Below are 27,240 nucleotides of genomic sequence, written 5' to 3' on the forward strand. Positions count from 1 at the left end.
TCAAGCCCTCCAATCCTGGCAACATCCTCATAAATCTTCTCTGCACTCTTTCCAGCTAAATGGTATCTTTCCTGTGGCAGTGTGACCAAAACTGAACACGTACATCAAATGTTACCACACCAACATACAATAGCAAAATAATGTCCCAACCACAATACTCAATTGCCTTACCGTTGAAGGCCAACTTGCCAAAAGCCTTCTTTACTACACTAGCTACCTGTGGCAACACTTTCAGGGAACTATGGTTTGACTCTTTTGCTGAAGATGGTCTATACCTTGCACTGGTGTGTCTTTAATAGAAGTTGTCACTTGTGTGCCCAAGCCAACTGCTTCTTTGATTGTATAAGGCATTTTTGTCAGCTGAACCATAGTGTGCTCAATCACGAGAGAATTGCTTCTTGATTTTTGTTTCCTTTTTCCCCGTCCTCTTTCACCAGCTCCATGAACTCACAAAGGTTCACGAACAAGGATTCACCTATGTATTGGCCAGATTATGAAAGATGTTGATAAATTCACAGACCCAATCCAGAGCATAGAGAAGAACAGCTAACAATGGCCTGTTGCATAGAAATATAGAAACACAGAAAATAGGTACAGGAGTAGGCCATTCAGCCCTTCGAGCCAGCATCGCCATTCAATATTTTTCAGTTCATATAACTTTCCTCTTCAAGGCATGAAACTCCTTGCAACAGCAAAATGAGCTGAGATTCCTTTAAACCATATACAATGGAGTCCAGCACACATTGAATCTTGACAAAGCCTAGCATCTGTGTGAATTAATGTACGCTTGTGCTGTCCACTACTCCTGACCAGAGATGAAATCCCTTTCAGAAAGTCTGCAGATGCAAAATGTAGTAGTGTACTGCAAATTGTGATACATGGCATGTATCAGATCAGATATTGTACTTGTAGTCAACATACCATGTCACTTCCTTCTGCAAAACTAGAAAAGGTAATAGCTAAAACAGCTTCAAAACCTTGAAAGAAAATGACACCATTTATTGCATCTGGAGCTCAGTAAATCACAAACTCACGCACGTTCAAGTAATTGATGATTCCTTTTATATTTGGTGGTCAGTTGTGTGCTTCAAACTGGTGAGTGGGAAGTTGGTGTAGGGAGAGAAGTTCTTCTTGATTAGACTGTATTAGGTTAGATTAGTTTATTGTCGTATACACCAGGGTTCATTAAAATTCCTTGTTCACATGAAGCTGTTAAATGCTAGGTTCACGGAAACAGAGGAGCACATGGTTCAGCATTTATCTGTAATCTTGCCGATGTTGCAGCAACTGTTCATGGCATTCCTTTTCAGCAATTTGATTCCATTGAACGGGCCAAATTTCAGAATCAGAATGCAAGCCACATCTGCTGCTAGGTTTAGCACTGAACCATTGAAGTGACTGAAGACAAATTTCTGGGTGATGGAGTTAGCTACATCATTGAATTCCGATTTGGCAGGACTGGCATCAGTCAGCACCACACTCTGATTTACACTTTGCCATCTTTACAAACACTTGGTGCACATGGGTGTTGCACACACTTCCCCAATTCCTACTAGGGCAATGTTAACTCAGATTTGTACACCGAGCTGCAAACTGGGAGTTAATCAGCACCAGTAGCTCCCACAGTTTGCACTCAATGTTCCCCAAATTATCAATACAATACACACACATTACAGCATTAGAATTCCAGTTCTTTTGCATTCATATGTCATGTAATCCAGTGATGGATTTCACCAATGCTTCATAGTTATTCTTTGAGCATCCTCTCTCTATAAACTGGAAACATATTATTTCTCATCCTGCAGTAATGATTATCTGACTTTGTACATTTATACATCATGAGCTTTCTGCACTGTCTTATTTCCCCTCTCTGATAGTTTATTATTCCAATTTGCAACACTGTTTCTTGTTCCATCTTCACCCTTGAAAGTGCACAAGCTGTAGTTTGTGTAAAAAAAACATTTTTGTACACTATTCCACTCTCTGTTATCTTGGGCTTTTTGTGGCACCAACATCAATTTCCAAAACAATCCCAACTCTGCACCCAGGTGCAGCTCTTGGTATGCATTGAACTGTGGCAGATGAAAAGAAATTATACTTTCGGTAAAGTTTGCACATTACTTCACGTTTGCAGCAAGTCAGGTTTTGGCTTTGAAATCGGATGGGTAATGCTGGCTCTGGGTCACGAATATCTTCACGGAAGGTTGCCTGGATGCTGTCACTTGAAAAATTGAATTTTATTTGTTATGCAATAAAGTGACAAATATGAACTGTGCACGTGAGCATTGCATCCACAGAACTACTGCAGAAATGTAATAAAATGCAAATTGGTTCTTGCATATAATCGCAACATTTTTTAACATTGCTGTTGTTACACTATACATCAAAATGCATCAATAATGTAGATACTATATACATACTATAAATTATTTCTCGTTGTCAAAACAATGAACAGCAAAAAAAACAAAAAATGTTAAAATGATTTCTTTTCCAACCAAAACTCATAATCCTGGTAAGCTACAGAACTCCAAACTATTTTAAAATGGTACAACTACTGAATATATTGCAATTTGTTCAATAAAATTGGTTCAAGTGAGTTTTAATACATGTGTTCTTAGTGTTACAATTGAGCTAAATTTCAGCAAATGTGTGGTATTTCCATGACTACATGTGGCTGATCTTATTGTAGTTTCTAAAATGGTAAAATGATTTGACAAGAAAAATACAGAGAATTTTCTTTTTTGTGGAGGATGGTACAAATGGTAAAAATTGAAATTATTTGTCTGCAGCATACAAGATAGAACTAAGAATGTATTCGTGTAGGTAAAGGATAGATTGAAACAGGTCTGTAATGGTTTTCAGGTTAATTGAAATCTCCATACTTGAGATCAGCAGGCTTTTATGAAATAGGAATATCAAAGGCTATAGTTCAAAGCTAGGTAAATGGATTTGACATTCCGATCAGTAATGATTTAATTGAACAATAAAAAGGGTTGGAAGGACTTGCTCCTCATCCAGGTAATATAAGACTATTTCAGGTATCGAGCAAAAAACAAATGATTGGAGGAACTCAGTGGGTCAGGCAGCATCTGTGAAAGGAATGGTCAAACGATGTTTCTGGTTGGGACCCTTCTTCAGGCTGATGAAGTAGGGGGAAGAAAGCTGGAAAAGAGAGATTGGAGTGGAGCAAAGCCTTGCAAGCAATAGATAGATGCAGGTGAGGGGGAGGGCAATACTGATTGGTAGCTGGGTGGAATAAGTGACAAAGGCTTGAGGTGAAAAGTAGACAAAAGGATGTTCAATATTCTAGCATCTGCAGTTTCTTGTGTCTCTATTTCAGGGTACTTTTGTAATTACTGCTCCTGTACTGCTCCTGGAAATAGGCCATTTGGCCCACCATGTCCATTCTGAGCAGGGGGCACGCATCGTTATTAAATGCACCTTCCAGCATCTGTCCATGGCCTTTAATGTTCAGGGGATTCAAGGACTCACCTCCTAAATGCTGTTAGTGACTCCACTCTCTCCAGCAGTGTATTCCAGGTACTCTGGGTAAAAACAAAACCATCAGATTCCCTCTACATGTCTTATCCCTTAGCCTAAATCATGATCTCTTGTTTCTGTTCACACTTGATAATGGCAAATGATTTCTGCAGCCTAGCCTATCCATATCCCTTATAACTTTATGTACATCAATCATGTCCTCTGCACCCAAACTGTCCCTCCAATCACATCATAAGTGAAACATGAACGCAATTTCCAAAAGAATAGCGCTTGAAAATATATTGTGTTGCGTTCCTTTTTTTGTGCGATGCAATGGGAACCCTTATTACTGGTGTGCTCACTGCACAAACACCGTAGAACAATGACCAGTAGAACAGAACAATGACCGTGCAAAGCCTAAAATCACTACTGGAATTACGGAGACCATGATGTGCTGGTGCGTAGATATTTCTCAGTATGTGACATGACATTAAATGCAGCATAGTAATTACTTAATTTCATTTGTGAAAAATTCAACCAGGCACAACAGGATCATGAACAAAACAGGCCACAAATACCGAAGTGGCCCTCACCAAAGTTTTGAGTTTTGCCATTCATTGAAGAGCAATACATTAAATTAAATTAAAGATTTAAAGAAATTAAAGGGCGACACAGTGGTGCATTGGTAGAGTTGCTGCAGTACAGCACTTGCAGCGCCGGAGACCTGGGTTCAATCCCAACTATGGGTGCTGTCAGTATAAAGTTTGCACATTCTCCTCGTGACCTGCGTGGGTTTTCTCCGAGATCTTCAGTTTTCTCCCACACTCCAAAGACGTACAGGTTTGTAGGATAATTGGCTGGCATAAGTGTGTAAATTGTCCCTAGTGTGTTAACACAGTGTTAATGTGTGGGGATCGCTGGTCAGTGCAGTCTCAGTGGGCCGAAGGGCCTGTTTCCGTGCTGTTTCTCTGAAAGTAATACTAAACTAAATTTATTATATATTTGGTCTATTCCTGGGGAGTATGAAGTGATGTCACCATCTCCATCTATTTATTTAAAATGTTTAATTGTTCACCGTCAGTACCATCGTCTTTCTCAAAGTCCCCTACTCATCACCTCCTCAGTCTAACCTACCTACCTCATCATCTTGCTGAACAACCTCTGTAATCATCCTTATTGACCATCATCCACCCACCCTTGTCATTAATGATCCCTCAAACCTCATCGCTGATATTTGATGAAATTGGTAGTTTCTATGAACAACACAGCCAAGGTCATCTCCCTACTGCTCTTTCTCACCCCCATCAATATCGTACTACTCTCTCAATCAGCTTTTCTCAACTACACCCCTTCACTGCCACCAATGCTCGTCTTAGCTGTTCACCCCTGGATATCTCCCCCAATCCTTCTGTCCTTTTCTGCACTGTCCACAATGGCAGAGGCAAGCCTCATGGATGTTTTCCCCTCGAAATAGCCTCTTATGCACACTGAATGTCTTGGACTTTGTACACAATAAAATAACAGAGCTAGGTGGTTTCTCGTAGTTACAAGGAAATTGCCTTAACTCTAAGTTCTATTAAAGTCAATGGTGATTGCAATTTTGCTGAACTAGCGTAAATTTCACATTGCTTCTACTTAGAAATAATGTCACTTCGATGGCTCTTAGATCAGTGTATTTAGACACATTCCAATGCTTGCATGATTATATTGTCAAGCAGCAAACTACTGCATTAACTTACAGATTCATCAGTTTTAGGACAGTCATTGATCCACAATCATTCTACCTGAAGTTAGAAAGCAAGCTCAGCAGACCTGAGGAACCTCATACACCACATTGAAAAAGTGATCTGTACAGGAGAGAGAGAAAAGTGGGAACAATCGCCTCACACTCCATTTTCACTCAACATTTGCACTGATGTGAACTGCAGTTTGGTTGAGCAACATACATTGGGTTTGCATTAAGCATTGTCTTTACTCCATTAAATTGGCACATTTCTATAAATTTTGCATTGCTTCTGATCCATTGCCAAGTTCATTACATTCTATTAAAAATACATTGGAAGGAAGCCATCACTGATTCTGGCACTTTTGATAAAGAAATTTATCGTGAACAGTCCTAAGTCACTTTGCCACTAAATTTCTAGTTAAGAGTTCAGAATGTGTAGTGAACAATTAATAAATAGTTCTTACAATTCAATGCATTACAACAGCCCAGAATTTTTTTCTTTGCCATTTATAATAATTTGAGCCCCCAAGATAGATTAGTGACGTCTGAAATACGGAAGCAATGGTTGTCACTTCCATTAATCTACTTGAAAGACCCCTGCTAAGCCTGCAGAACTGAACCAGGAAGTGCAGGTTTGAATATTTAATTTAATACCAGACCATATAACAAAAGAAAAAGGAGAGATAAAAGGGACTGAAAAAGGAAAGGACAGTCATTTTTATAATTTCATACATTTTTCTGAATTTCCAACACTTAACACCAAAGAAAATAGAACACCACAGCACAAGAACAGGCCCTTCAGCCCAATATGTCTGTGCTGAACATCAATTATCCACCTGCACATAACCCGTATCCCTCTATTCCCTGCATATCCATATTCCTATCCATAAGTCTTTTAAATGCCACTAACATATCTGCTTCCCTCCAGTGGCATGTTTCAGTCACTCACCGCCCTCTGTGTAAAAAAATTGACCGCACATCTCCTTTAAACTTGCTCCTCTTACCTTAAAGCTGTGCCCTCTAGTATTTAACGTTCCCGTCATGGAAAAACGATTCTGACTGTCCACATTATCTGTGTCTCTCATTATTCCCTCCCCCTTCCCAATTCTCCCACTAGTCTTCCTGTCTCCTACTACATCCTATCCTTGTCCCACCCCCTCCCCTGACATCAGTCTGAAGAAGGGTCTCAATCCGAAACGTCACCCATTCCTTCTCTCCCGAGATGCTGCCTGACCCGCTGAATTAATCCAGCATTTTGTGTCTACCTGATATATATATATATATATCTCACAAAGAGCAGCAGTCCCAGCACAAATCTCTGTGGAATTCCACTGATCGCAGACCTCCATACTACATATTTCCTTTCCATGACAATCCTGTCTTCTATCAGTAAGCCAGTTCCAAATCCACATGACCAAATCACTATTAATACCATGCAGCTTAACCTTCATGATCAGCCTACCATTGGGGGGCATTATCAAATGCCTTACAAAAATCTATGTGGACAACATACTACACCCTACTCTCATCGATCACCTTTGCCACCTCCTCAAATAACTCAATCAAGTTAGTATCAATCTCGATCAGACACTGCCTGCTGTGTGCAAAGCCATGCTGACTGTCCCTAATTAACTAATTCTCTTCCAAAGAATGAAGCATGAAATCAACATCTGAAAGAAAAGACTCCACATTTGGACAAGTGCAGTTTCAATGCTAATTTCAATGCTGATCATTGGTAATTTGGCAGTAATCTGGCGGTATTCCAAATTTACTCACACTTAAATGGTTGTGCTCCAACATTTACTGGCATGTTTAATGGATATCTAGTGCAAAGTTCAGAAACTATATGCCACAAACTGCTCATGTTGGGCCATTGTGTGCCGCACTGTTAATGTGAAATCGATAAACGATCAGGGCGGATTCAACAGCACCATTTTCAGCATTTAACTACTCATGTGTGGATTGTGGATATAGAGTTCCAATGTATTCTTTTATGAATGTTACAGTCTCACTGATCATTTCAACCATGAAGGTTAGGATACTTTATAACTCCTATTGATGTGATAATTGACCATGATATTCCTCACAGAACATTAACCTCTTAACTAACATTCTTCATTTTTGCTCAGTTCTTTAAGGCATGCCTTGCAATCTGTCATGTAAATGACAACATTAGAGCAGTTACATTCATGTAATCCAATTTTAATAAAATCACTTGCTTGGATATAGCTTCAGAAGGAAATTGTGAATTGCAGAAAAATCCCTTCCACAAATGAGGGCTCAATGATGAGGTTCTATGAGGAGCGCATTGATCAACTGGAAAGATCAGATTAGAAGAGAGGAGCTTTGACCAAATCTACATGTCAAGCTCAAAATCAACGCAGATTTAACGACTGGTGTTTTAAATATCCCACATGCTCAGTCTTTCAACAAGGGAATTGAGGTACTTAAATTTTGATTGGGCCTGTCCAAAGCTGCAAGATTCAATTGAAAGACAGTTTATCAAAAAAATCTACTTAATAGCTATTAAATGACTATGAACCAGTAATATCTTTCCTGAAAGAAAATCATTTTTTTAATTTAGCCTCTTCTCCATCATCTCTTGCTCTTTATTTTTACTCAGAGTAAATGGTAAATTACATGCGCTGATGATTAATGGTCACATCATATTACCTCATCAGATGAATACTTTGCAATCTGAATTTAAAGCTCAGGGTCATTAATTTACTTGGACATCAGTGACGAGAACATTTGAATGGATAAGCTCCTTTTGATAATTGTCCAACTTGCAGTTCCACAACATGATTGCTGTCTAAAGAAAGTTATCAGTGTTTATTTCACTTTATGATAAGCAATTTCAAAATTAAGGTGGATCTGAAATGTTAAAACCAACCATTTGCGAAGTACAATTAAGCTAATTCAACGGCAGTAGCTTGAAGTTATTTATTCTGCATGCTAATATCTAAAGTAGATGGATTCATTCAATACATTAAATTAAGAGAGCCACAAAAAGACATCAAATCTTTCTTCTTCTTTGCTCCTTAATAACATTCAAAATTTATAGAGATAGATACAAGGAAATTAGAGGGGAAATATAACTTGTTCTCCACATGAGTTTTGATGAATATGACTAGAATAATTCATAACGTTTGATTTAATTTGTAAAACATGAAAGCATGTCAAAGAATGAGAAATGGTAGTAAACTTTGGTAATAAAAAGTAATATGTGCATGCTGCTATGGGAATAGCTGGCTAGTGTGGAAGATCATAAAGAGTTGGAGAACCAGGTTATAGCGTCATCAGGTCTTACAGCAAAGGTACAGCCTTTTGATCCAATGTGCACATTCTCACCATCAAGCCCCATTTACATTAATCCTACACTAATCTCTTGTTCTGTTTTGTGCATTCCATCCCTCATTTGTGTACAAAGGGCAATGTACAGTAACCTACCAACTTGTGAATCCTTGGGATGTGGGGAGAAATAAGAACACCTGTAGGAAACCCATGCAGTTACAATGAGAACGTGCAAACTTTACCAGAAGACAGCACCGGAGATCAGGATCGAACCCAAGCTGCTGGAGCTGGAAGGCAGCAGGTCTACTAATTATGCCAGTGTCATCTCATCCCAATAATACAGCACTTTAAACACATTAAATTATTATAATGCTAAAGGAACACTGAGATTATGATGATAGGAAAAAACCCATAAATATTGAGACAGAGCACCAAATCTGAATGAAACATCAGTTTTATTGCAATTAGAGTACTGCAGAGTTTAAATTTAACATTCCAGAAAGAATGCTCAGGTGATAGAAATGGTTTGTTAGTCAATAGGATAGCTGAGCAGAATACAACATTTTGGAGGAACTCAGCAGGTCAGGAAGCGTCTGTGGAGGGAGGCAATCGATGTTTTAGTTTGAACCCAGATGATTGGTCTAGACCCATATCTGTTCATTTTCCCTTCACAGATGCTGCCTGCCCAATTGAGTTCCTTGAGGGGAAGTGGGGGTGGGGGAGAGGGAGTGGGGAGGGATGGCTGCTAGACCAAGGTAGGAGAGGCTTTGGGTCCACCCCTCGCTCTGGCTGCAGTGCTGGTGGCATGGGGCCGAGGTGAGTGGCACCCTCTCCCCTTCCCATTCCCCCTTGCCCGCCCATGGCCCCTTGAGACACTCCCCGCCTGGCAACAGGCTTCGTCAGTTGCCGAGCCCACAAGATCATCAATTGGGGGAGGTTAGCCCCAGGAGAGGCCCGCAGGAGAGATTTGGGCCCAACGGGTCCACTTGGTCAAGTATATATATAAATCAATGCTTCTCAAGTTTAGTGATCAACTATCTCAGGAAGCTGCCATGTTAATTTGTTTAAAGAATTGCAGTGAAAACCCAGAAAGCGCAGCAAAATGTGGAGCACACTCTATCATAGTGTTAATCAGCTTGCAGTTCCTCTGCATTTTAACACTAGGCAGTGGTGTGAAACAGTTCAGCATCAACACCTGGGGAACATATCTACAGAACAAGCCACACAGTCTGGATAATGAACCTAAAGGGAACCTCCCAGTGGGAGCCTTTGCACTTTGGATCTTCTCGTATTACTTTAACTGTTTATGCACCGTGCCAGTCATTCAGAAATTATGTTGGAGTACAGTTCGCAATTTGCAATGATAACGTCAAAGCGCATTTAGCCTTATGGTAAAGAAAACTAAGAAGATGCAATATTGATTGGTGAGAGTGTGTGATTTATCTTTCAGTGACAGGGCTATCTTTTTATACCACATGCAATTTTTCCTTTCAGAAAGGCATTTGTTAGCCTAGATCACATTGTGCTCTTAAATCTACTATGAAGCCAAATATTTCTCATTTGCAGTGTTCTGCCAGGCAGTTACTAAGTGTGGCTTTTCCACTTGTTCAGCAATGACCTACTTCATTAACCTTCATTAAATGATGTATCGCTCCCAGATCTTGGAAGGTGTGAAGAGAGTTGCTAACTAATTAGTCCTCTACTGGCCCACAGTCTGTGTGTTGAAGAAATCTATCTTCTCCTCACAGCTGACTTCAAACCCACTTCAACTGCCTGATTTAATATAATAAGAGCAAGAAGAGCTAGCTGTCTCAGGTAAAACCAATAAAACAAGTCAGACCAAAGATGCCAGCCAGATTAAAATGCTTACATTTCCCATTCTCCATCTGGGAATAGTTAGCCCCCAGTATTATGTCCCACCTCCAAAAAAAACTAAAGTGAGCTGTGTGGGATTGTTTGGCATTGAGTTTGTGATTTTTAACAGACCCAAACATCAAGTTTTATGGAGAGAGAAAGATAGTTATTGGGTTAACTCATTAACCCATAGGTTAATAAACCGTTAGGAAATAAGTTCACATGTGTAGGAAGGAACTGCAAATGCTGGTTTAAACTGAAGATAGACATAAAATGATGGAGTAACTCAGCGGGACAGACAGCATCTCTTGAGGCCCTCTTCAGATTGAATCTGAATTGAGTCTGAAGAAAGGGCTCAACCCAAAACGTCACCCATTCCTTCTCTCCAGAGATGCTGCCTGTCCTGCTGAGTTACTCCAGCATTTTGTGTCTATCTTGAAATAAGTTCATGATCTTCCTTTGTCAGTAAACAGAAATGTTTACTGTTTCTCATTCCATGGATGCTGCCTGACCTTCTGAATGTTTCCAGGATATTCTTTCTTCATTATATTAAAAACACAGCACTAGTAATCTAGATCGCAGTTTCTTTCCGTCTTTCGCTTTGACTTTCTGAATCATGGACTGATGTGCCAAGTAATTCTCCCGGCAGTTCACAAAACAAAAGCCAATTGGCCTCCTCTATCACTCAGTCGCCATTAAAACTTAACATCCATTTCTTTAATGAATTCACATGATTTTCAAGAGAATGAATGTCACTGATACATATTTATTCGTGACTCCTCACTTCATGAAATCGTTTTGCCAACAGGTCACATTTCAAGGTTAGCACCTTTTGAAGCAATTAATTTTAGAGACAGTTACTGGCAGGAATGAAGGGGCACGTTGGGCTGTGGAGCACATTGACATTTTCCCTTACTTTGTTTGAATACTTCAGTTAGTCCTACCAAGAGCATTAAACATATGCAGGCGAATCACAAATGCAAACTTAGAACAACCATTTTACAGGGGCAGTGCTCCTTTGGAAGGGTGCTCAGTATATTATCACTGATAATTGTGACCACTGGGTGGAGCCAGCAATGGCTGCCTTGCCAAAAGTCTGTCTATCCCTTCCTTTTTTGTTGTTTGATAAGTATGTTTTAAATATATGTTTTAGTGTTCTTTAGCTTGTTTTATGTTGGGGGTTGGTGGCGGCGGGTGGTTTGGGGCATTTAAAAAAAAATCTCCCCTCGTCGGAGATGTGATTTTTTTCCAGATCATATCTCCGTCCACACTGCGGCCGAACATCGAGGAGTTGGCAGCCTCTTCTGGAGACCGACTTCGGGAGCTCCAACCCCATGAGCCTGTGGGTCTTAACATCGTGGAGCGGGCGATCCCTGCCGGGGATCGACTTTGGAGCTCCAACTGCGGGAGCCTACGGACTTTAGCATCGTGGAGCTCGCGGTCCCTGGTGAGAGACGGATTTCGGGAGCTCCAAGACGCAGGAGCATTGACCGCCCTGACGCGGGAGCTTCAATCACCCCGACGCAGTAGCTTTGATTGCCCCGACATGGGAGCTTCGACCGCCCCAATCGCTGGAGCTTCGATCGCCGGCTATGGGAGCTACAATCGCCCCAATTGCGGATGGTTCAACTGCCCCGACCGCAGGTGAATAAAGAGGAAAAAGATTAGACTTTATTGCCTTCCATCACAGTGAGGAATGTGGGGAATCCGCTGTGATTGATGTTTATGTTAACTTATGTAGTTGTGTGTCTTGTTGCTTTTTTGTAGTACTGCTGTATGGTAAATCGAATTTCATTGTACCTTAATTGGACCATGTGACAATAAACTGACCTTGAAACCATGAAACCCTGAAAACTTGTAGGGCCAAAGATAGAATTGTCAGTCTTTAAGAATGCTTTCTGAAGTAATTATTTGAAATAAGTCAGAAGGTCATAAGTGATAGGAGTAGAATTCATTCTTTCGGCCCTTCAAGTCTATTCCACCATTCAACCATAGCTGTTCTATCTCTCCCTCCTTATCCCATTCTCCTACCTTCTTCCCCTAACCTCTGACACCTGTACTAATCAAGAATCTATCCATCACTGCCTTAAAAATATCAATTGATGCCCTCCACAGCCTTCTGTGGCAAATAATTCCACAGACTAATCACCCTCTGACTAAATAAAATTCTCCTCATCACCTTTATTAAAAAAGTCCTTTAATTCTGAGGCTATGACCTCCAGTTCGAGACTCTCTCACTAGTGGAAGCATCCTCTCCACATCCACTCTATCCATACCTTTCACTATTCTGTATGTTTTAATGAGGTCCCTCCTCATTCTTTTAATCTCCAGCGAGTACAGGCCCAGTGCTGACAAACGCTCCTCATAGGTTAACCTACTCATTCCTGAGATTATTCTTGTAACCCTCTTCTGGATCCTCTCCAGAGCAGCACATCCTTTCTCAGATGTGGTACCCAAAATTACTCACAATATTCCAAATATGGCCTGACTGGCGACTTATAGAGTCTCAGCATTACATCTCTCTTTTTGGAAACAAGCCCTCTTGAAATAAAGCTAACATTGAGTTTGCTTTCTTTGCTACCGATTCGACTCGCAGATTAACTTTTTGGGAATCCTGCACCAACACTCCCAAGTCCCTTTGCACCTCCGATTTCTGGATTATCTCCCCATTTAGAATATAGTTTATGCCTTTATTCCTACTACCAAACTGCATGACTCCACAATTTGCTACATTATATTCCATCTGCCACTTCTTTGCCCACTCTCCAAACCTGTCCAAGTCCTTCTGCTTTCTCTACACTACCTGCCCTTCCACCTATTTTCATATCATTCGCAAACTTTCTGAAAATCTAAGTAAACAACATCTACTGACTCTCCTTTGTCTGTCCTGCTATTTACTTCTTCAAATAATTCCAGCAAATTTGTCAAGCAAGCCCTCCTCTTCACAAAGCCATGTTGACCGGCCTATTTTATTGTGAACTTCCAAGTACTTCATAATCTCATCCTTTATAATGGACTCTAAAATCTTACCAACGACCGAAGTCAGACTAACTGGCCGATAGTTTCCTTTATTCTGCCTTGCTCCCTTCTTGTGCAGCGGAGTAATATTGGCAATTTTATAATCATCTGAGACCTGTCCTGTCTCTAGTGATTCTTAAAATATCACAGTCAATGCCTCCACAATCTCTAAAGCCACCTCTTTCAGAACCCTAGGGTGCAGTCCATCTGGACTAGGTGGCTTATCCACCTTCAGCCCTTTCAGCTTCCCAAGCACCTTCTCCCTTGTAACAGCCACTCCACTAACTTCCACCCCCTGACTCTCTTGAATTTCAGGAAATCAACTACTTTCTTAACTCTTTTGTGAATAGTTTCTCCTGACAGGCATTCTGAACAAATTGATTTCATAACTTTTTATTCATTTCTTATGTTTTTTTAGATATTTACTTTTGATTTCTACACTCCCTCACCTTCAGTTCTATTTTAATATTGCTTTACTTTGAGTAAATAACATGTGACAAAAAAAAAGCTGGTAAATTTGTTTTGCCCAACATCTGACATTATAGGAAGGAAATGTAGATACAAGGGCTTTAGCATTTGATCTTCCTTGACATTGTTCATGGTCATGTGAAGGGCGCACTATTTTAAAAGAGCCTTATTTTATACGACTTATATAAATGATTTATATGCTATGCTGGGAATGTAAGATTAGATGCAAGTAACACTGCACCAAAACTGCATTTTACAAAAAAGAAAAGCTTCTGAATATTACCATTACAATTTTAGCTTTCCTTATTTCGGTTGACATTTAGCAAATGGCTTGGTTGACATTAATAAGCATTATCTTCTTATTGAAGAATACTTCTGCTCGGTCACTGAACATGCCACAAGTGATGATGTTACTCCTCCACTGATTGCAATTATCCAGAGCACGATTTTTGTGCGCATCAGCATCTTGTTTCAGAAGAACATATGAGGAATTCTAAATAAGGAACTCGGTGACAAACTGGAGCAATTTGGTGGAAAACATATTTTCAACTTGACACAGATAGCTACCATTTACTCATAAATACATTAAATGCAGGTAACTCCGTTGCAATGCAAATCAAGAGTTTTATGATGCCAAATTGAGGCTTAGAAAGTTATTTTTACCAATTTTATTCTCACTGAATGAACTATGACATTTTCACTTAGAGCAACTTTGTCTCTATCTGAGATTATTTCTTTTCTGAGATCCAATAATGCAATCAGATTTTCATTACCTAAAATCTAATATCCTGCAAACCAACCTCCCTACCATCAATTTCATCTCCACCTCACGCTGCCTCGGGAAAGCAGCCAAAATAGTCAAGGATCATTTTCACCCCAATCTTTCCTTCTTCTCCCTGCTCCCATTGCCCAGAAGTTACCAAAGTTTTAAAGCACATATCTACAGATTTAGGAACAACTTCTTCCCCATTTGTTATCAGAATACCAAACAGTCCTCCCATAAGCTAGGATGTAGTTCCCATCTCCCACCTACCGTTATTATGACGCTTGCACATTAAAAAAAATCTGCACTTTCTCAATAACTGCAATGCTATAACAATTTAACACTAAATTTTGCACTTTGGTAATTTTCTCTTTGCACTGACAGTATAAATTGGGTATGGCTTGATAGTAATCATGTATAGTATAATGTGATTAGATAGCAAGCAAACATTTTTTTCCACAGTAAATCAGTGCACATGACAATAATAAACCAATATCAATACCAATACTTGAATTAAAGCAACAGGTGAATTGTGCATGACCTGGCCATCCTGAGGGCTGAGATGCTGGCCCTCATCTCAGGATACTTGTCTTTGGTTTTCTCTTTTAAGAGAGGATATGAATCTCTTTAATACTCTAACCATGCCCACTGCCCTGTGATTCCAATAGTTCAGGAACTGCTGCGCACATATTATTTTGCTCTCTTTTTCTCTTTGCAGCATTTAATTCTGCTCCAAATTCATATTGATTCAGATCGGACAAAGTATTGGTTGATTGAAGATAAAATGTTATAAAGCAAGCTGGAGATATCTGGCTGAAACTGGTGGTCTATAACTAGTGAAGGAAAATGTAGAAACCATCACCAATGTGCCAAAATTAGAAAATGTTGCAAAAAAGTTGCTCGGTATTATGCATGGGGACTCCGATAGGAACTGGTATTGGTTTTGGTTTATTGTTGGCACAGGTACTGACATATAGTGAAAAAAAATGTTTGTATGCTATTCAATTAAATGAGATAATATTATGCATAAATACAATTAAGCCATTACAAGTACAACAGGTTGAGCAGAGAAAAATATCAGATTGCAGAATATAATTTTCAGCGTTGTAGTGATACAGTTCCAGAGAAAATGTTCAATGTCACAATGACGTGGATTGGAGGATTTGGACTACATCTGCCCAATGTGAGCTGGGATAAAAGGGAATGACAGAGATGAAAAAGACCCTTGACTATGTTGGCTGACTTCCTATGGCAGCATGACTTGTAGAGTGGGGAGTCTGATCTGTGTGATGGACTGGGCTACATCTACACTCTTCAATTTCTTGTGATCTTGGGCAGAGTTGTTCCCAAACCAAGCTGTGATGGTTTCTACAGTGCATCTGTTGATGTTGGTATGAGTCATACCAAATTTCCTTTGTCTCCTGAGGAATTGGAGGCGATACTGGCTTTATTGGCCGCAGGTTTAATGTGGCTGGTCAAGGACAGATTGTTTCTTCGTGGTTTTTTACAAATGTGTTCAAAATAAGAAATTTCAGACTTTTTTTCTTGACAGATTCTTTACCCCTATAATAGATCATTAGCACTACCAGTAATATTCGTCCCAAATCAGTGAAATGTACCATAGTGACATCATGGATGCGTAGACAAGCAATTTGATAATCACACCACATCAATGCTATTGACTATGAATATACAATATGATAACACAAACAGAACCCAAACCCACTAAACATAATATAGTGGATATGATGTGGCAACTAGCACCTGAGATCTCTGAAAATGGGATCTATACATGGAATGCAGTTGATGAGAATTTTCCAGCAAATGCATCTCAAATCACACTGTTACAATAGTACTATGATCAGACATTGAAAAGGTGCACAGAATTTGATCGGTGCTTGACAAGGAACTGAAACCGTTCCACATGTCATGGAGTTGTCATGTGAACAAGAGAACATAAAGGGTGTCAGAGAGTGTGAATACCTAATACTTTAAGAAAACCAATTTGAGCTGAACTTCACAGAAGAGTAATGTATGAAAATAATTGCACCCATTTACTATCGATGCTTAGATGGTGAACTAGAGCAATTGTTAAGCAAATACAGCATTTGCCAAAATTACATGACCGATCCTTTAGAAAGATCTTTGCGTTCAAGCATCATTACTTAATATTTCTGAGATCTGCTGAGGTCTATGTGTGCATTTAATAAATTGCAGAGGCTTTTAGAGAGATACTAGACCAGTATCCCCCTCTCCTCTCCCCCCCTCCCCCTCCCTTCTCCCCCCTCCTCTCTCCCTCTCCTCCTCCCACCCTCCTCCCCTCCCCTCACCCTCCCCATTCCCCTCCCCCCCACTCCATCCCCCTCAACCCCCCTTATACTCCCTCTTCCCCCCTCCCTCCCTCCCCCCTCCCTTCGAGGAGGAGAGGAGTCATTTAAACTTTAAAATGTGAATAACCTAAAAAATATAACACAAATTTCAATTAAACTTCTTCCATTAGCACCAAAGGGACAACGGTGAGTAAGGTGGGAGCTAAAATTGTTGTGCTATCGTGTACCGTTTTGGTTGTAGTTCAGGAACAAACAAACAAACAAATGAGAGTTTTAGTATATAGATATTAACATGCAGCGATTGGAGGGATTTGGAGCACATGCAACAAGGAGCCATTTATGTAGGTGTCATGTTTGCCCCAGACATTATGGGCCAAGGGTTTTTTTCCCAGTTCTATATGTTCTGGGGTGATAGGGATTAGATTATTCATCATTAGGAATAATTGGTCAGAATTTGCTGGGTAACAACGGCACTTTCACAACAAGCATATTCTGGAATAATATGTCATGGATCTTGTGAGGGCCCAGGCTATATTGAGGTTTGGCTTGTGCAATGAGGCAAGAATAATTAATAAATTAACAGGAATTAACAGGAAATCAACATCAGAAAAGTGATCATAATATGAAATAATTTTTTATGCAGTTCAGGAGCAGACTATTGTTAGAAACAAGTGCCTTTGTACATACATGAAGCCAATTAAATAGTTAAGATTGGCAAACTGGCAAATTTAGACTGGGAAAAATAGGTTAAAATGCTTGTTAATCGGCAAACATGCAAGGCAATATTTCTGAATTCCATTCCGTTGAGAAATAAATATCTTTTAGGGAATTGATCCATGATGGAAAATAAAACACTATGACAGAAAAGGCTAATAATGTTCCAAAAGATAAGTATAAGCCCAGACAATGGACAGGTTTTTGGAACCAGAAGTAGATGACCAGAAAGTTAATAAAAAGGGATAAGGTGTACATCAATAAACCAGCAAGAAAAAACAATTTGGTTCAACTGGTTCTGGAACACGTGTAAACCCATTACAAAGGGGAATGGAGCGCCAGCAAGATTAACTTATTGCATCTGGGCAGGTTAAGTGAGGGGGTATGGGACCCACAAGTGGTGATTAACTTGCTGCATCTGACCATCAGCCTCAGAGAGCCTATAAGACACTGAGAAGGATTGGCAGGCAGCACGGTCTATGAGGCCGAGGCACCTTGAACTACAGAGCAGAGACTAAAGATATGGGATCAACAATTTAGGACTGAAATGGAAAAAAAATCAGCATTCAGAGATGGGTAAATCTTGGAAATTCTCTGACCAGAGGTATAGATGATCAGTAGTTGAATGTATGTGAGAGTGAAACAGATAGATATCTCATCTCTGTAGAATTCAATAAGGATCAGGTGAAAAAGTGGATGAATGTGAATTATGAATGATAGACAGGCTCAAGGGCCATGTGGACATTATTGCTCCAGCTCCTGTTATTTTTTTATTCAAAATAATAGATTTCTATCTATGAAACCTATAGATACAACTCATTAACCATCTGTGTAAAATATCCACTGCCTCCAGCAATGACTACAAAGCTGCTCACAATGTCTACATTATTGCAGGTTGTGTAGGAAAATAAGTCTGAAGAAGGGTCTCGACCCGAAACGTCACCCATTCCTTCTCTCCTGAGATGCTGCCTGACCCGCTGAGTTACTCCAGCATTTTGTGATACCTTATTGCAGGTTGTGGTCACACAACTAGGGGCAGGAAAGTTCCATCCATGATTTGTTTGATTATAGTCATAAGGTCAAAATGGTGTTAGAACCTTTAATCCAATTTTCCGCCAGTTTCCTCCCAAAATCCAAGGGACCTGCAGGTTTGTAGGTTAATTGGTTTCTGTAAATTGTGTCTCGGGTGTTGGAGCGAGCTAGTGTGTGGGTGATTGTTGGTTAGTGTTGACTCCAAGGGCCGAAGGGCCAGTTTCCACACTGTATCTTTAAACTAAACTAAACACTTTTGTCCCTATTGTAAAGTTCATATAAAAGATGTGTGATATTTTTCTCATATGTACAGTTATCCAAGAGTATGTCATAAGATAAATTGTACAAAAATGCCAGTCAAACAGGACTCTAGAAATTGAAATTAAATAGATTTTAATAATCAGATTAAGGGGCATTGAGCTAAAGCATTAACTTTGTTTCTCTCTCCATATTTGTTGCCTGATTTGCTGAGCATTTAAAGTATTTTCTGTTTTAGATTTTCTGTACCTCCAACATTTTGCACACAGCAGTCATCATTCATGTGCACTTTCCTTAAAGTGTTAATCTCATTGTCTCGCATGAATATATCTGAGGATTTGACACAGCTCTTACACCCTAAACAGGACAACAGTCAATCTCTCTTCCATGGGAAGAATATAAATATAATATAAATATAATATAAATATTGTGAGATTCTGGTTATTCTCCTTTGCCTTTGTTGATAATATTGGTTGTCATGGCATGCGACTAAGCAGAGAACTCTTTTCTCAGAGGGCAGGAGTCAGAGATCTGAAGCCTCCAAGTGGATGTGGAAGCAAGAACAAAGAAAGGCTTAGGAATCAAACAGCCTTGCACCTCAACTCAAAGAGATCATTATTTGATATAAGAGAATCACAGAATGGTTACGGTAGGAAGGTGAGCTTCTGGTCCATTCAGTCCATACCAACCCTTGATTGTAAGAACAATCAAGCTGATATCACACCCCAATCTGTCCCCATCATTCCTTTTCACTTAGTTATTGATTCAGACCTCTTGTGAACGCTTCAATTGAACTTGCCTCCACAATGCTTCTGACAGTGCATTCCTGACAATATTGCAATGTGAGAAAAAATCAAATGTCACTTTTTTTCCATTTGCCAATTACTTTCATTTTTACATTCCCTGGATCTTAACCCAGCCACCAATGGGAACAGATTTTAATACCTATTGACTCCATATGCTTCATGATTTTAAACACCTCTTTCATGTTTAATATTAGACTGACAATAATCTATGAAAAAATAACAAATTCATCCAAATGTTAATTCCAACTAGTGAAGAGATAGAAAGGCACCAATATCTTTTCACGGTTGGTCAGATACCTGGCATATGGAAATGGACCAAAAGAAGTAACTGAGAAATCCATATCAGTGAGGTTTTGTTTTCCCTGCACCCCATGCACACTCTTTGGTCATGTTATTTATTTAAATCCATAAATCCCAGTATTACATAAGGAAGAAATAAGATTTAAGGATATCGTCAATGCACCGTGTTTAAAGCCATTAAAACAATGCTGAATTCTAACAAAGAGTACTGATAAGCTTCCACTTACCGTGAATTTAACATTAATGAAATTAGCCTGCAATATTATTGTGAGAGAATTTTCAATTTACATTAATTTGCACATTGAACATATTAGTTAGTTCCCTGGAGTAAGTGCCTAGCTCAAAAATCAGATTACCAAATCTGTCACAGAGTTGACTTGGTTCTAGTCTTACACTGTAACACATGTTACCTAGATGTCAATTTACTCAGACTCCAATGCTTAACTCCCTATTAGAAGTTGGTAACTGAGGTAACACTGACGGTTTCCGAAAATATTTTAAGACAAAGAGGATACATTTGAATTGCGGAAATCATGAATGAAATGGTGGTGGCCCTTCATGCGAATTAACCTTATCACAATTATGCTGAAACCTCCCCAAGGCTATTGGTAGGTTGTAACTACCAATGATTTTATCATAGATGTCATCTTGAATGATGGTAACAATGAAAGACAAATGCAAAACTTAAATTTGTGTCTAAATATATGAACAATGGCATTCAAAGATTATTGCAAACAGGGGGTAGAAATAACTATTTTTGGCAATTGGTTGATACGCACAAATAAGAATCACTTGTGCATTATTTTAACAATCACATTTCATTGTAATAACAGACTGAGGAATTTCACTGGAATGGCTCCACCAATTTGTTAAAAATAGCACAGCCTCACTTTTACCCTGTGGAGAATAATTGACTTGTATGGGCGACTACAAAGCTGGAATCCCATTGAGAGGTTAAAGTGGTCGTTATTAATAATGTGCGATTTGTTGCAGTTCATAACATCATCAGAATACTGAGGTGAGATGATTGCCTGCGAGCTTATTATTCTCCATAAATTCTAAATTGGATGTGCAATTTCCAATAATCAATTATTCATCTGTAAATCTGGAATAATCAAGGGACTCAAGAAGTGTAACTTCAATAAGCAAATACATAAATTATCTCATTTATTGTGAATTTATTGTCTTCCCCACTATTGATATAGAGAAGTATTTTTATTCACCAAGCCTAAAACCAAATAAAAAGTAATTGCCAAGTGCTGACATGAAGCAGAATTTTCAGCTGCAGAGCCACAGGCAGTGACAATAGACAAACAAAAAGAGTCAATGCAGAACCTATCATGAATAATGAAGAGACAACAGTAACTACAATGCTGTAATCCAATCAAGTGTTTGAGGGGATCTGTATAAATAGATCAGATATTGCTGTAGCAGTTTATAATGCACTCTGAGCCTGTCAGTCAGATTATATAACATTCATAAAGAAAGTAAGGAATGAGAAAATCTTATTACACCCATCAACTTGGTGTCAAATACTGAGAATGCTAAATGACAATGGCCTAGGATCTTGATGGATTTTTACCAATTGCCAACACAATAATAACGGGACATTTGAGCTTCTTGCGTGCACATGGAACTCCAATACTCACTGGTGGAGTTTCACCAGCAGATTCCCAGCTAACCTCACCTCTGAAGTCCAAGAGTGCAGTAGAAGCTTGTTGATTTTCCTGGCACTTACCTGGGAAAGTTTGCTGTCCACTTAGATCTGGTGCATGGTCCCAGAGCGTGTTAATTTGAATGAGGGCATTACTGCTGTAAAGAATAAAGGCAAGGATAATTTACTTCTTTTTAAATTATTTGCATTCCCTGTAATTATTTTAATTATTTGGAAGTCTTATTTTCATTTTTAATTTATTTTCAATTTGTGGTTTCATTTTTGGGATATTTTTTAATTTTATGATTGTCAGGCACAGTGAGAGACTTTGAAAGCTTTGTTGCACAGAAAGCTGGGATGGGGCAGAGCTTTGCCAGGGGTCAAAGATTTGCAGAGAAGATCAGGAGAATATCATCTTAATGAAGAGTGTGAGAAGTGGGATACACTTGACAAAATCTGGACCATTGTGGCTTTTACCAAATTAAACTTCAAATGAAAAGTTTTATAATTGTTTTCCCAAAGCTTTTATTAAGCAGATTTGTGCAATGTTTATTTTGCACCTATTGCATCCAATCTGCTAGAAGTTTGTTAACACCTCTCATATTCTGAACAGGTTTCCAATGGGGTTAGCTGGCAACAGTGGGAGTTTCCATGCACAATACTGCAACTTGGGTGTGGTTTTATTGTTGTCACATATACCAAGGTACAGTGAAAGGCTTTACTATCCAAACAAATCAGATAATATTATACGTAAATACAATCGATCCAAACCCACACAATAGGTAGCACAACCGGAAAGATACAGAGTGCAAAATACAATTCTTAATATTTTCGAGCATCAGTTCCAAAGACAAAGTTCAATGTCCGCAGTGGGGTAGAGATGAATTAGACAGTACTATAGGTCATGGAAGGGCCATTCAAAAGCTTGATAATGGAGGGGCAAGAATATTAAAGAGAATTTTATTAAAACAATTGATACTAAATTTACAGGTAGAGAATAAATTTAAAAGAGTCGAGTAGTTGAATCAAATGATAGTAGATCCTTCCCTGGGACTACTTTGCAATGAATTGCCACGCTCCAGTGCCATCTTGGTGGCACGTTTGAAAACAAATCAGTCAGGTCCACATTTTACAGCAATGGTGTTGGAAAATTAAGATGGAAGAATTTGCATTTTAATATGTCTTTTCACAGCTATGGGCCATCCCAAATCATTTCACAATAAATGGAGATATGTCACCTGCCATTATTTGTCCATTGGTAAAGCTAAACAGATTGCTGTTCAACAATAGCATTTGTTTAGCCTCTGTAGCATGTGCAGTAATTGATCAACCCTTAACCCACATCACTGAAAACTAATTATCTGATCATTACCACATTGCATTTGGGAGCAAGCTCTGCACATTGGCTGCTGTGTTCCCTACATTGCAACTGAGGCGATACTTCAAAAGCTGCTTCATTAACTGGAAAGTGCTTTGGAATATCCTGAGGTTGTGAAAAGAGATTTATAAATATAAGTGTTCCTGTCTTCTTTTCCTTTTTAAAAAATCGTTCACATCAATTAACCTACTTTTCCAAATATGATATTTATCAGACTGATAGTTATGGAAGTGGCAGCTTCACACTTTGTGGTGGAAAGGCAATTATTCTTGTAATTCTAAGGATAATTCACATGGCATATTTTACATTAATGTCAGGATACAGATGCAAATGCATGGGGAAAGAGAAAATGTGGGTTGGGGGTCAGATTGTGATCATTTTGTTGTTGAGGGAGCAGTAGGAAATCATGACTATGATTGGGTTTTGGGGTGGTGGGAAAATAATGTCTAATCCTGGTCTTCATGATCCATGAGGTGGCACCACAACGGCTGCCTCGCCAACATTCTTTCTCGTCCTTTTCTTCCTTCTCTTATTGTTTTTTAGTATGTGTTAAATGCATGTTTTAGTGTTATTAAGCTTTGTTTTATGTGGGGGGTGGGGGGTTGGGGGAAACTGTTTTTTATCTCTAAACCTTGACGGAGATGCAATTTTTTCCCGTATTGTATCTACATCAGCCTAACATCAAGGAGTTGCGGCCTCTTGTTAGGGATCAACTTTGGGTGCTCCAACCACGGGAGCCTGCGGACTTAACATCGTGGAGCTGGCGGTCCCTGTCAGAGATCAACCTCGGAGCTCCAACCACGAGAGCCTGTGGACTTTAACATCGTGGAGCTCACAGTCCCTTGGTTAGGGACTGACTTCGGGAGTTCCAGGCCACAGGAGCTTCAACTGCCCCAATCACGGGAGCTTCGACCGCCCCGATGTGGGAGCTTTGATCGCTGGCTGCGGGAGCTTCGATCGCCCCGACTAAGAAAGTAGATTAGACTTTACTGCCTTCCATCACAGTGAGGAATCTGGGAAATCTGCTGTGGTGGATGTTTATGTTAACTTTTATGTTGTTGTGTGTCTTGTTGCTTTTTTTAGTGTGACTGTATGGTAAATCGAGTTTCGCTGTATCTTAATTGGTACACGTGACAATAAAATACCTTTGGACCTTTGGACCTACAGTGCATTCAAAAAGTATTCAGACCCCTTCACTTTTTCCACATTTTGTTACGTTATAGCCTTATTTTAAAATTGATTAAATTCTTCTTTTTTATCATCAATCTACACACAATATCCCATAATAAAAAAGCAAAAACAGGTGTAATTAAAAGTAATTTAAAAGAATTAACTGAAATATCTAATTTACATAAGTATTCAGACATTTTACTCAGTACTTTGTTGAGGCACCTTTGGCAGCGATTAGAGCCTCAAGTCTTCTTGGGTATGACGCTACAAGCTTGACACACCTGTATTTAGGTAATTTCTCCCATTCTTTTCTGTAGATCCTCTCAAGCTCTGTCAGGTTGGATGGGGAGCATTGATGCACAGCTATTTTCAGGTCCCTCCAGAGATGTTCGATCAGGTTCAAGTTCGGGCTCTGGCTGGGCCACTTAAGGACATTCACAGACTTGTCACGAAGCCACTCCTGTATTGTCTTGGCTGTGTGCTTAGGGTCGTTGTCCTGTTGGAAGGTGAACCTCTGTCCCAGTCTAAGGTCCAGAACATTCTGGAGCAGGTTTTCATCAAGAATCTCTCTGTACTTTGCTCCGTTCATCTTTCCCTCGATCCTGACTAGTCTCCCAGTTCCTGCCGCTGAAAAACATCCCCACAGCATGATACTGCCATTATCATGCTTCACCGTAGATATGGTATTGGCCAGGTGATGAGCGGTGTCTGGTTTCCTCCAGATGTGACGCTTGGCATTCAGACCAAAGAGTTCAATCTTGGTTTCATCAGACCAGAGAATCTTGTTTCTCATGGTCTGAGAGTCCTTCAGGTGCCTTTTGGCAAACTCCAAGTGGCTGTCATGTGCCTTTTACCGAGGAGTGGCTTCCATCTGGCCACTACCATAAAGGCCTGATTGGTGGAGTGCTGCAGATATAGGTGTTCTTCTGGAAGGTTCTCCCATCTTCACAGAGGAACTCTGGAGCTCTGACAGAGTGACTATCCCTGACCAAGGCCCTTCTCCCCTGATTGCTCAGTTTGGCCGGGCGGCCAGCTTTATGAAGAGTCCTGGTGGTTCCAAAGTTCTTCCATTTAAGCATGATGGAGGCCACTGTGCTCTTCGGGACCTGCAATGCTGCAGAAATTGTTTTATACCCTTCCCCAGATCTGTGTCTCGACACAATCCTGTCTCAGAGGTCTCTCGGACAATTCCTTCGTCTTCATGGCTTGGTTTTTGCTCTGACATACACTGTCAACTGTGGGGCCTTATATAGACAGGTGTGTGTCTTTCCAAATCATGTCCAATCAACTTAATTTACCACTGCTGGACCCCAATCAAGTTGTAGAAACATCTCAAGGATAATCAATGGAAACAGGATGAACCTACGCTCAATTTTGAGTGTCGTAGCAAAGGGTCTGAATACTTATGTAAGTGTGATATTTCAATTATTTCTTTTTAATTACTTTGCAAAGAACCTGTTTTCGCTTCTTCATTCTGGGGTATTATGTGTAGATTGATGATAAAAAAAATGAATGTTATCCATTTAAAAATAAGGCTGTAACGTAACAAAATGTGGAAAAAGTGAAGGGGTCTGAATACTTTCTGAATCCACTATATGTGCATTAATAGGATTTTTCTGAATAATGAATCAGTTTTGAAACAACAATACAAAACATTCTTAAAATATTTTATGGCATTCAAGAGGCTACTTGTCTTATTAATCCATGACAGTTCTTAGAACAATTACATCAGTCCCCATCCTTCCCCAAATTATTTCTCAACATCCTATTTTCTCTTACATGTCCTTTTATTCTATCCCAGTTCTCCTACATCAAAAATGACTTCCCGTAACTGATTAATCTACCCTCTAGCGATGGAAGAGGAAACCAGAGAACCTGAGGAAACCAAAGAGGGCACAAAGAGAACTCCACCCACATAGAAACTGAAGTCAAGATCCAACCCAACTCCCTGGAGCAGTCCAGTAACCACACTAATGCTGCACTATTGTGTTACCTTGTGAAAGTAGATTTAAATCTCACCATGGCAGTTTAAGAACTAAAAATCTAAAAATAAATACCTGAAATGGAAAACAGTAATAAAGTGCATGGCACAGTCAGAGTGTCAAAAAGCAATCTCACTGGTTCGCAAATATGTGTAAGAGGAGGGGATGTGCTTTCCTTTCCTACCCGCGACTTTAACCGCATGCTTTGTGAATGGGGTTACGCTGATTAACCTCCAAAAACTGGGTTTGAAATCCTGCTGGACAACTAACTCTTGTCTACTGAATGGAATTCAGGCAATACACCTTTGTCATTCTACCTGCTCAAAGAATCATAGAGTTATTGAATTATTATCCTTATTATAATCCTCTGTTAATATAATTTCAGTGCAAACCATTGAAGTTGATCCTAGAGCACATATTATTTCAGGAAAGAGAGTCAGCACAAATTTCTGATGGTCTGAATTACATTGAGAAGCTCACAAGGAGGTTTGGGGAGGATTGTGCGCTAGTTGTGGTCTTCATGGATTTCAACAAAGCTTTTCACATGGTTCCACTTGTCAGACTGGTCAAAAATTTTAAAGCCCACCTGGCCAAAGGGAAAGTGACAATTGGGCCCCAAACTGGTTTAGCAGTAGGAAGAAAAGGGTTTCAGATGTTTGCTTGCTTCAGTCAAACATTTTCATGTGAAGGAGCACTTCTTTTAATGCGGGTGCCTCAAACAGGATGGCCCAATGCTTGTTCATAGTAGTGGGTGCCAATGTTGGAGCTCTTCAGGGATATTCTAACAAAAGCTTTAAATCTCTGTCGTTCAAGCTCGTGATTGTTTGCCCTCGGTCAGCTCTCCAGAAAGTTGATGCTTTGACATTCTGTTACCAGACATTCTTCTGACACAATATATTTGTGGTTGGAAGTATATTACCATTGCAGTTCCACAGGGCACAGCACTCAGTTCCTTCTTTTAAAAAATACTTATTAAGAATATAGACTTAAATGAAGAGTGCATGATAAGTTTG

Source organism: Rhinoraja longicauda, chromosome 3 (assembly GCF_053455715.1).
Source record: "Rhinoraja longicauda isolate Sanriku21f chromosome 3, sRhiLon1.1, whole genome shotgun sequence".
Taxonomy (NCBI): domain Eukaryota; kingdom Metazoa; phylum Chordata; class Chondrichthyes; order Rajiformes; family Arhynchobatidae; genus Rhinoraja; species Rhinoraja longicauda.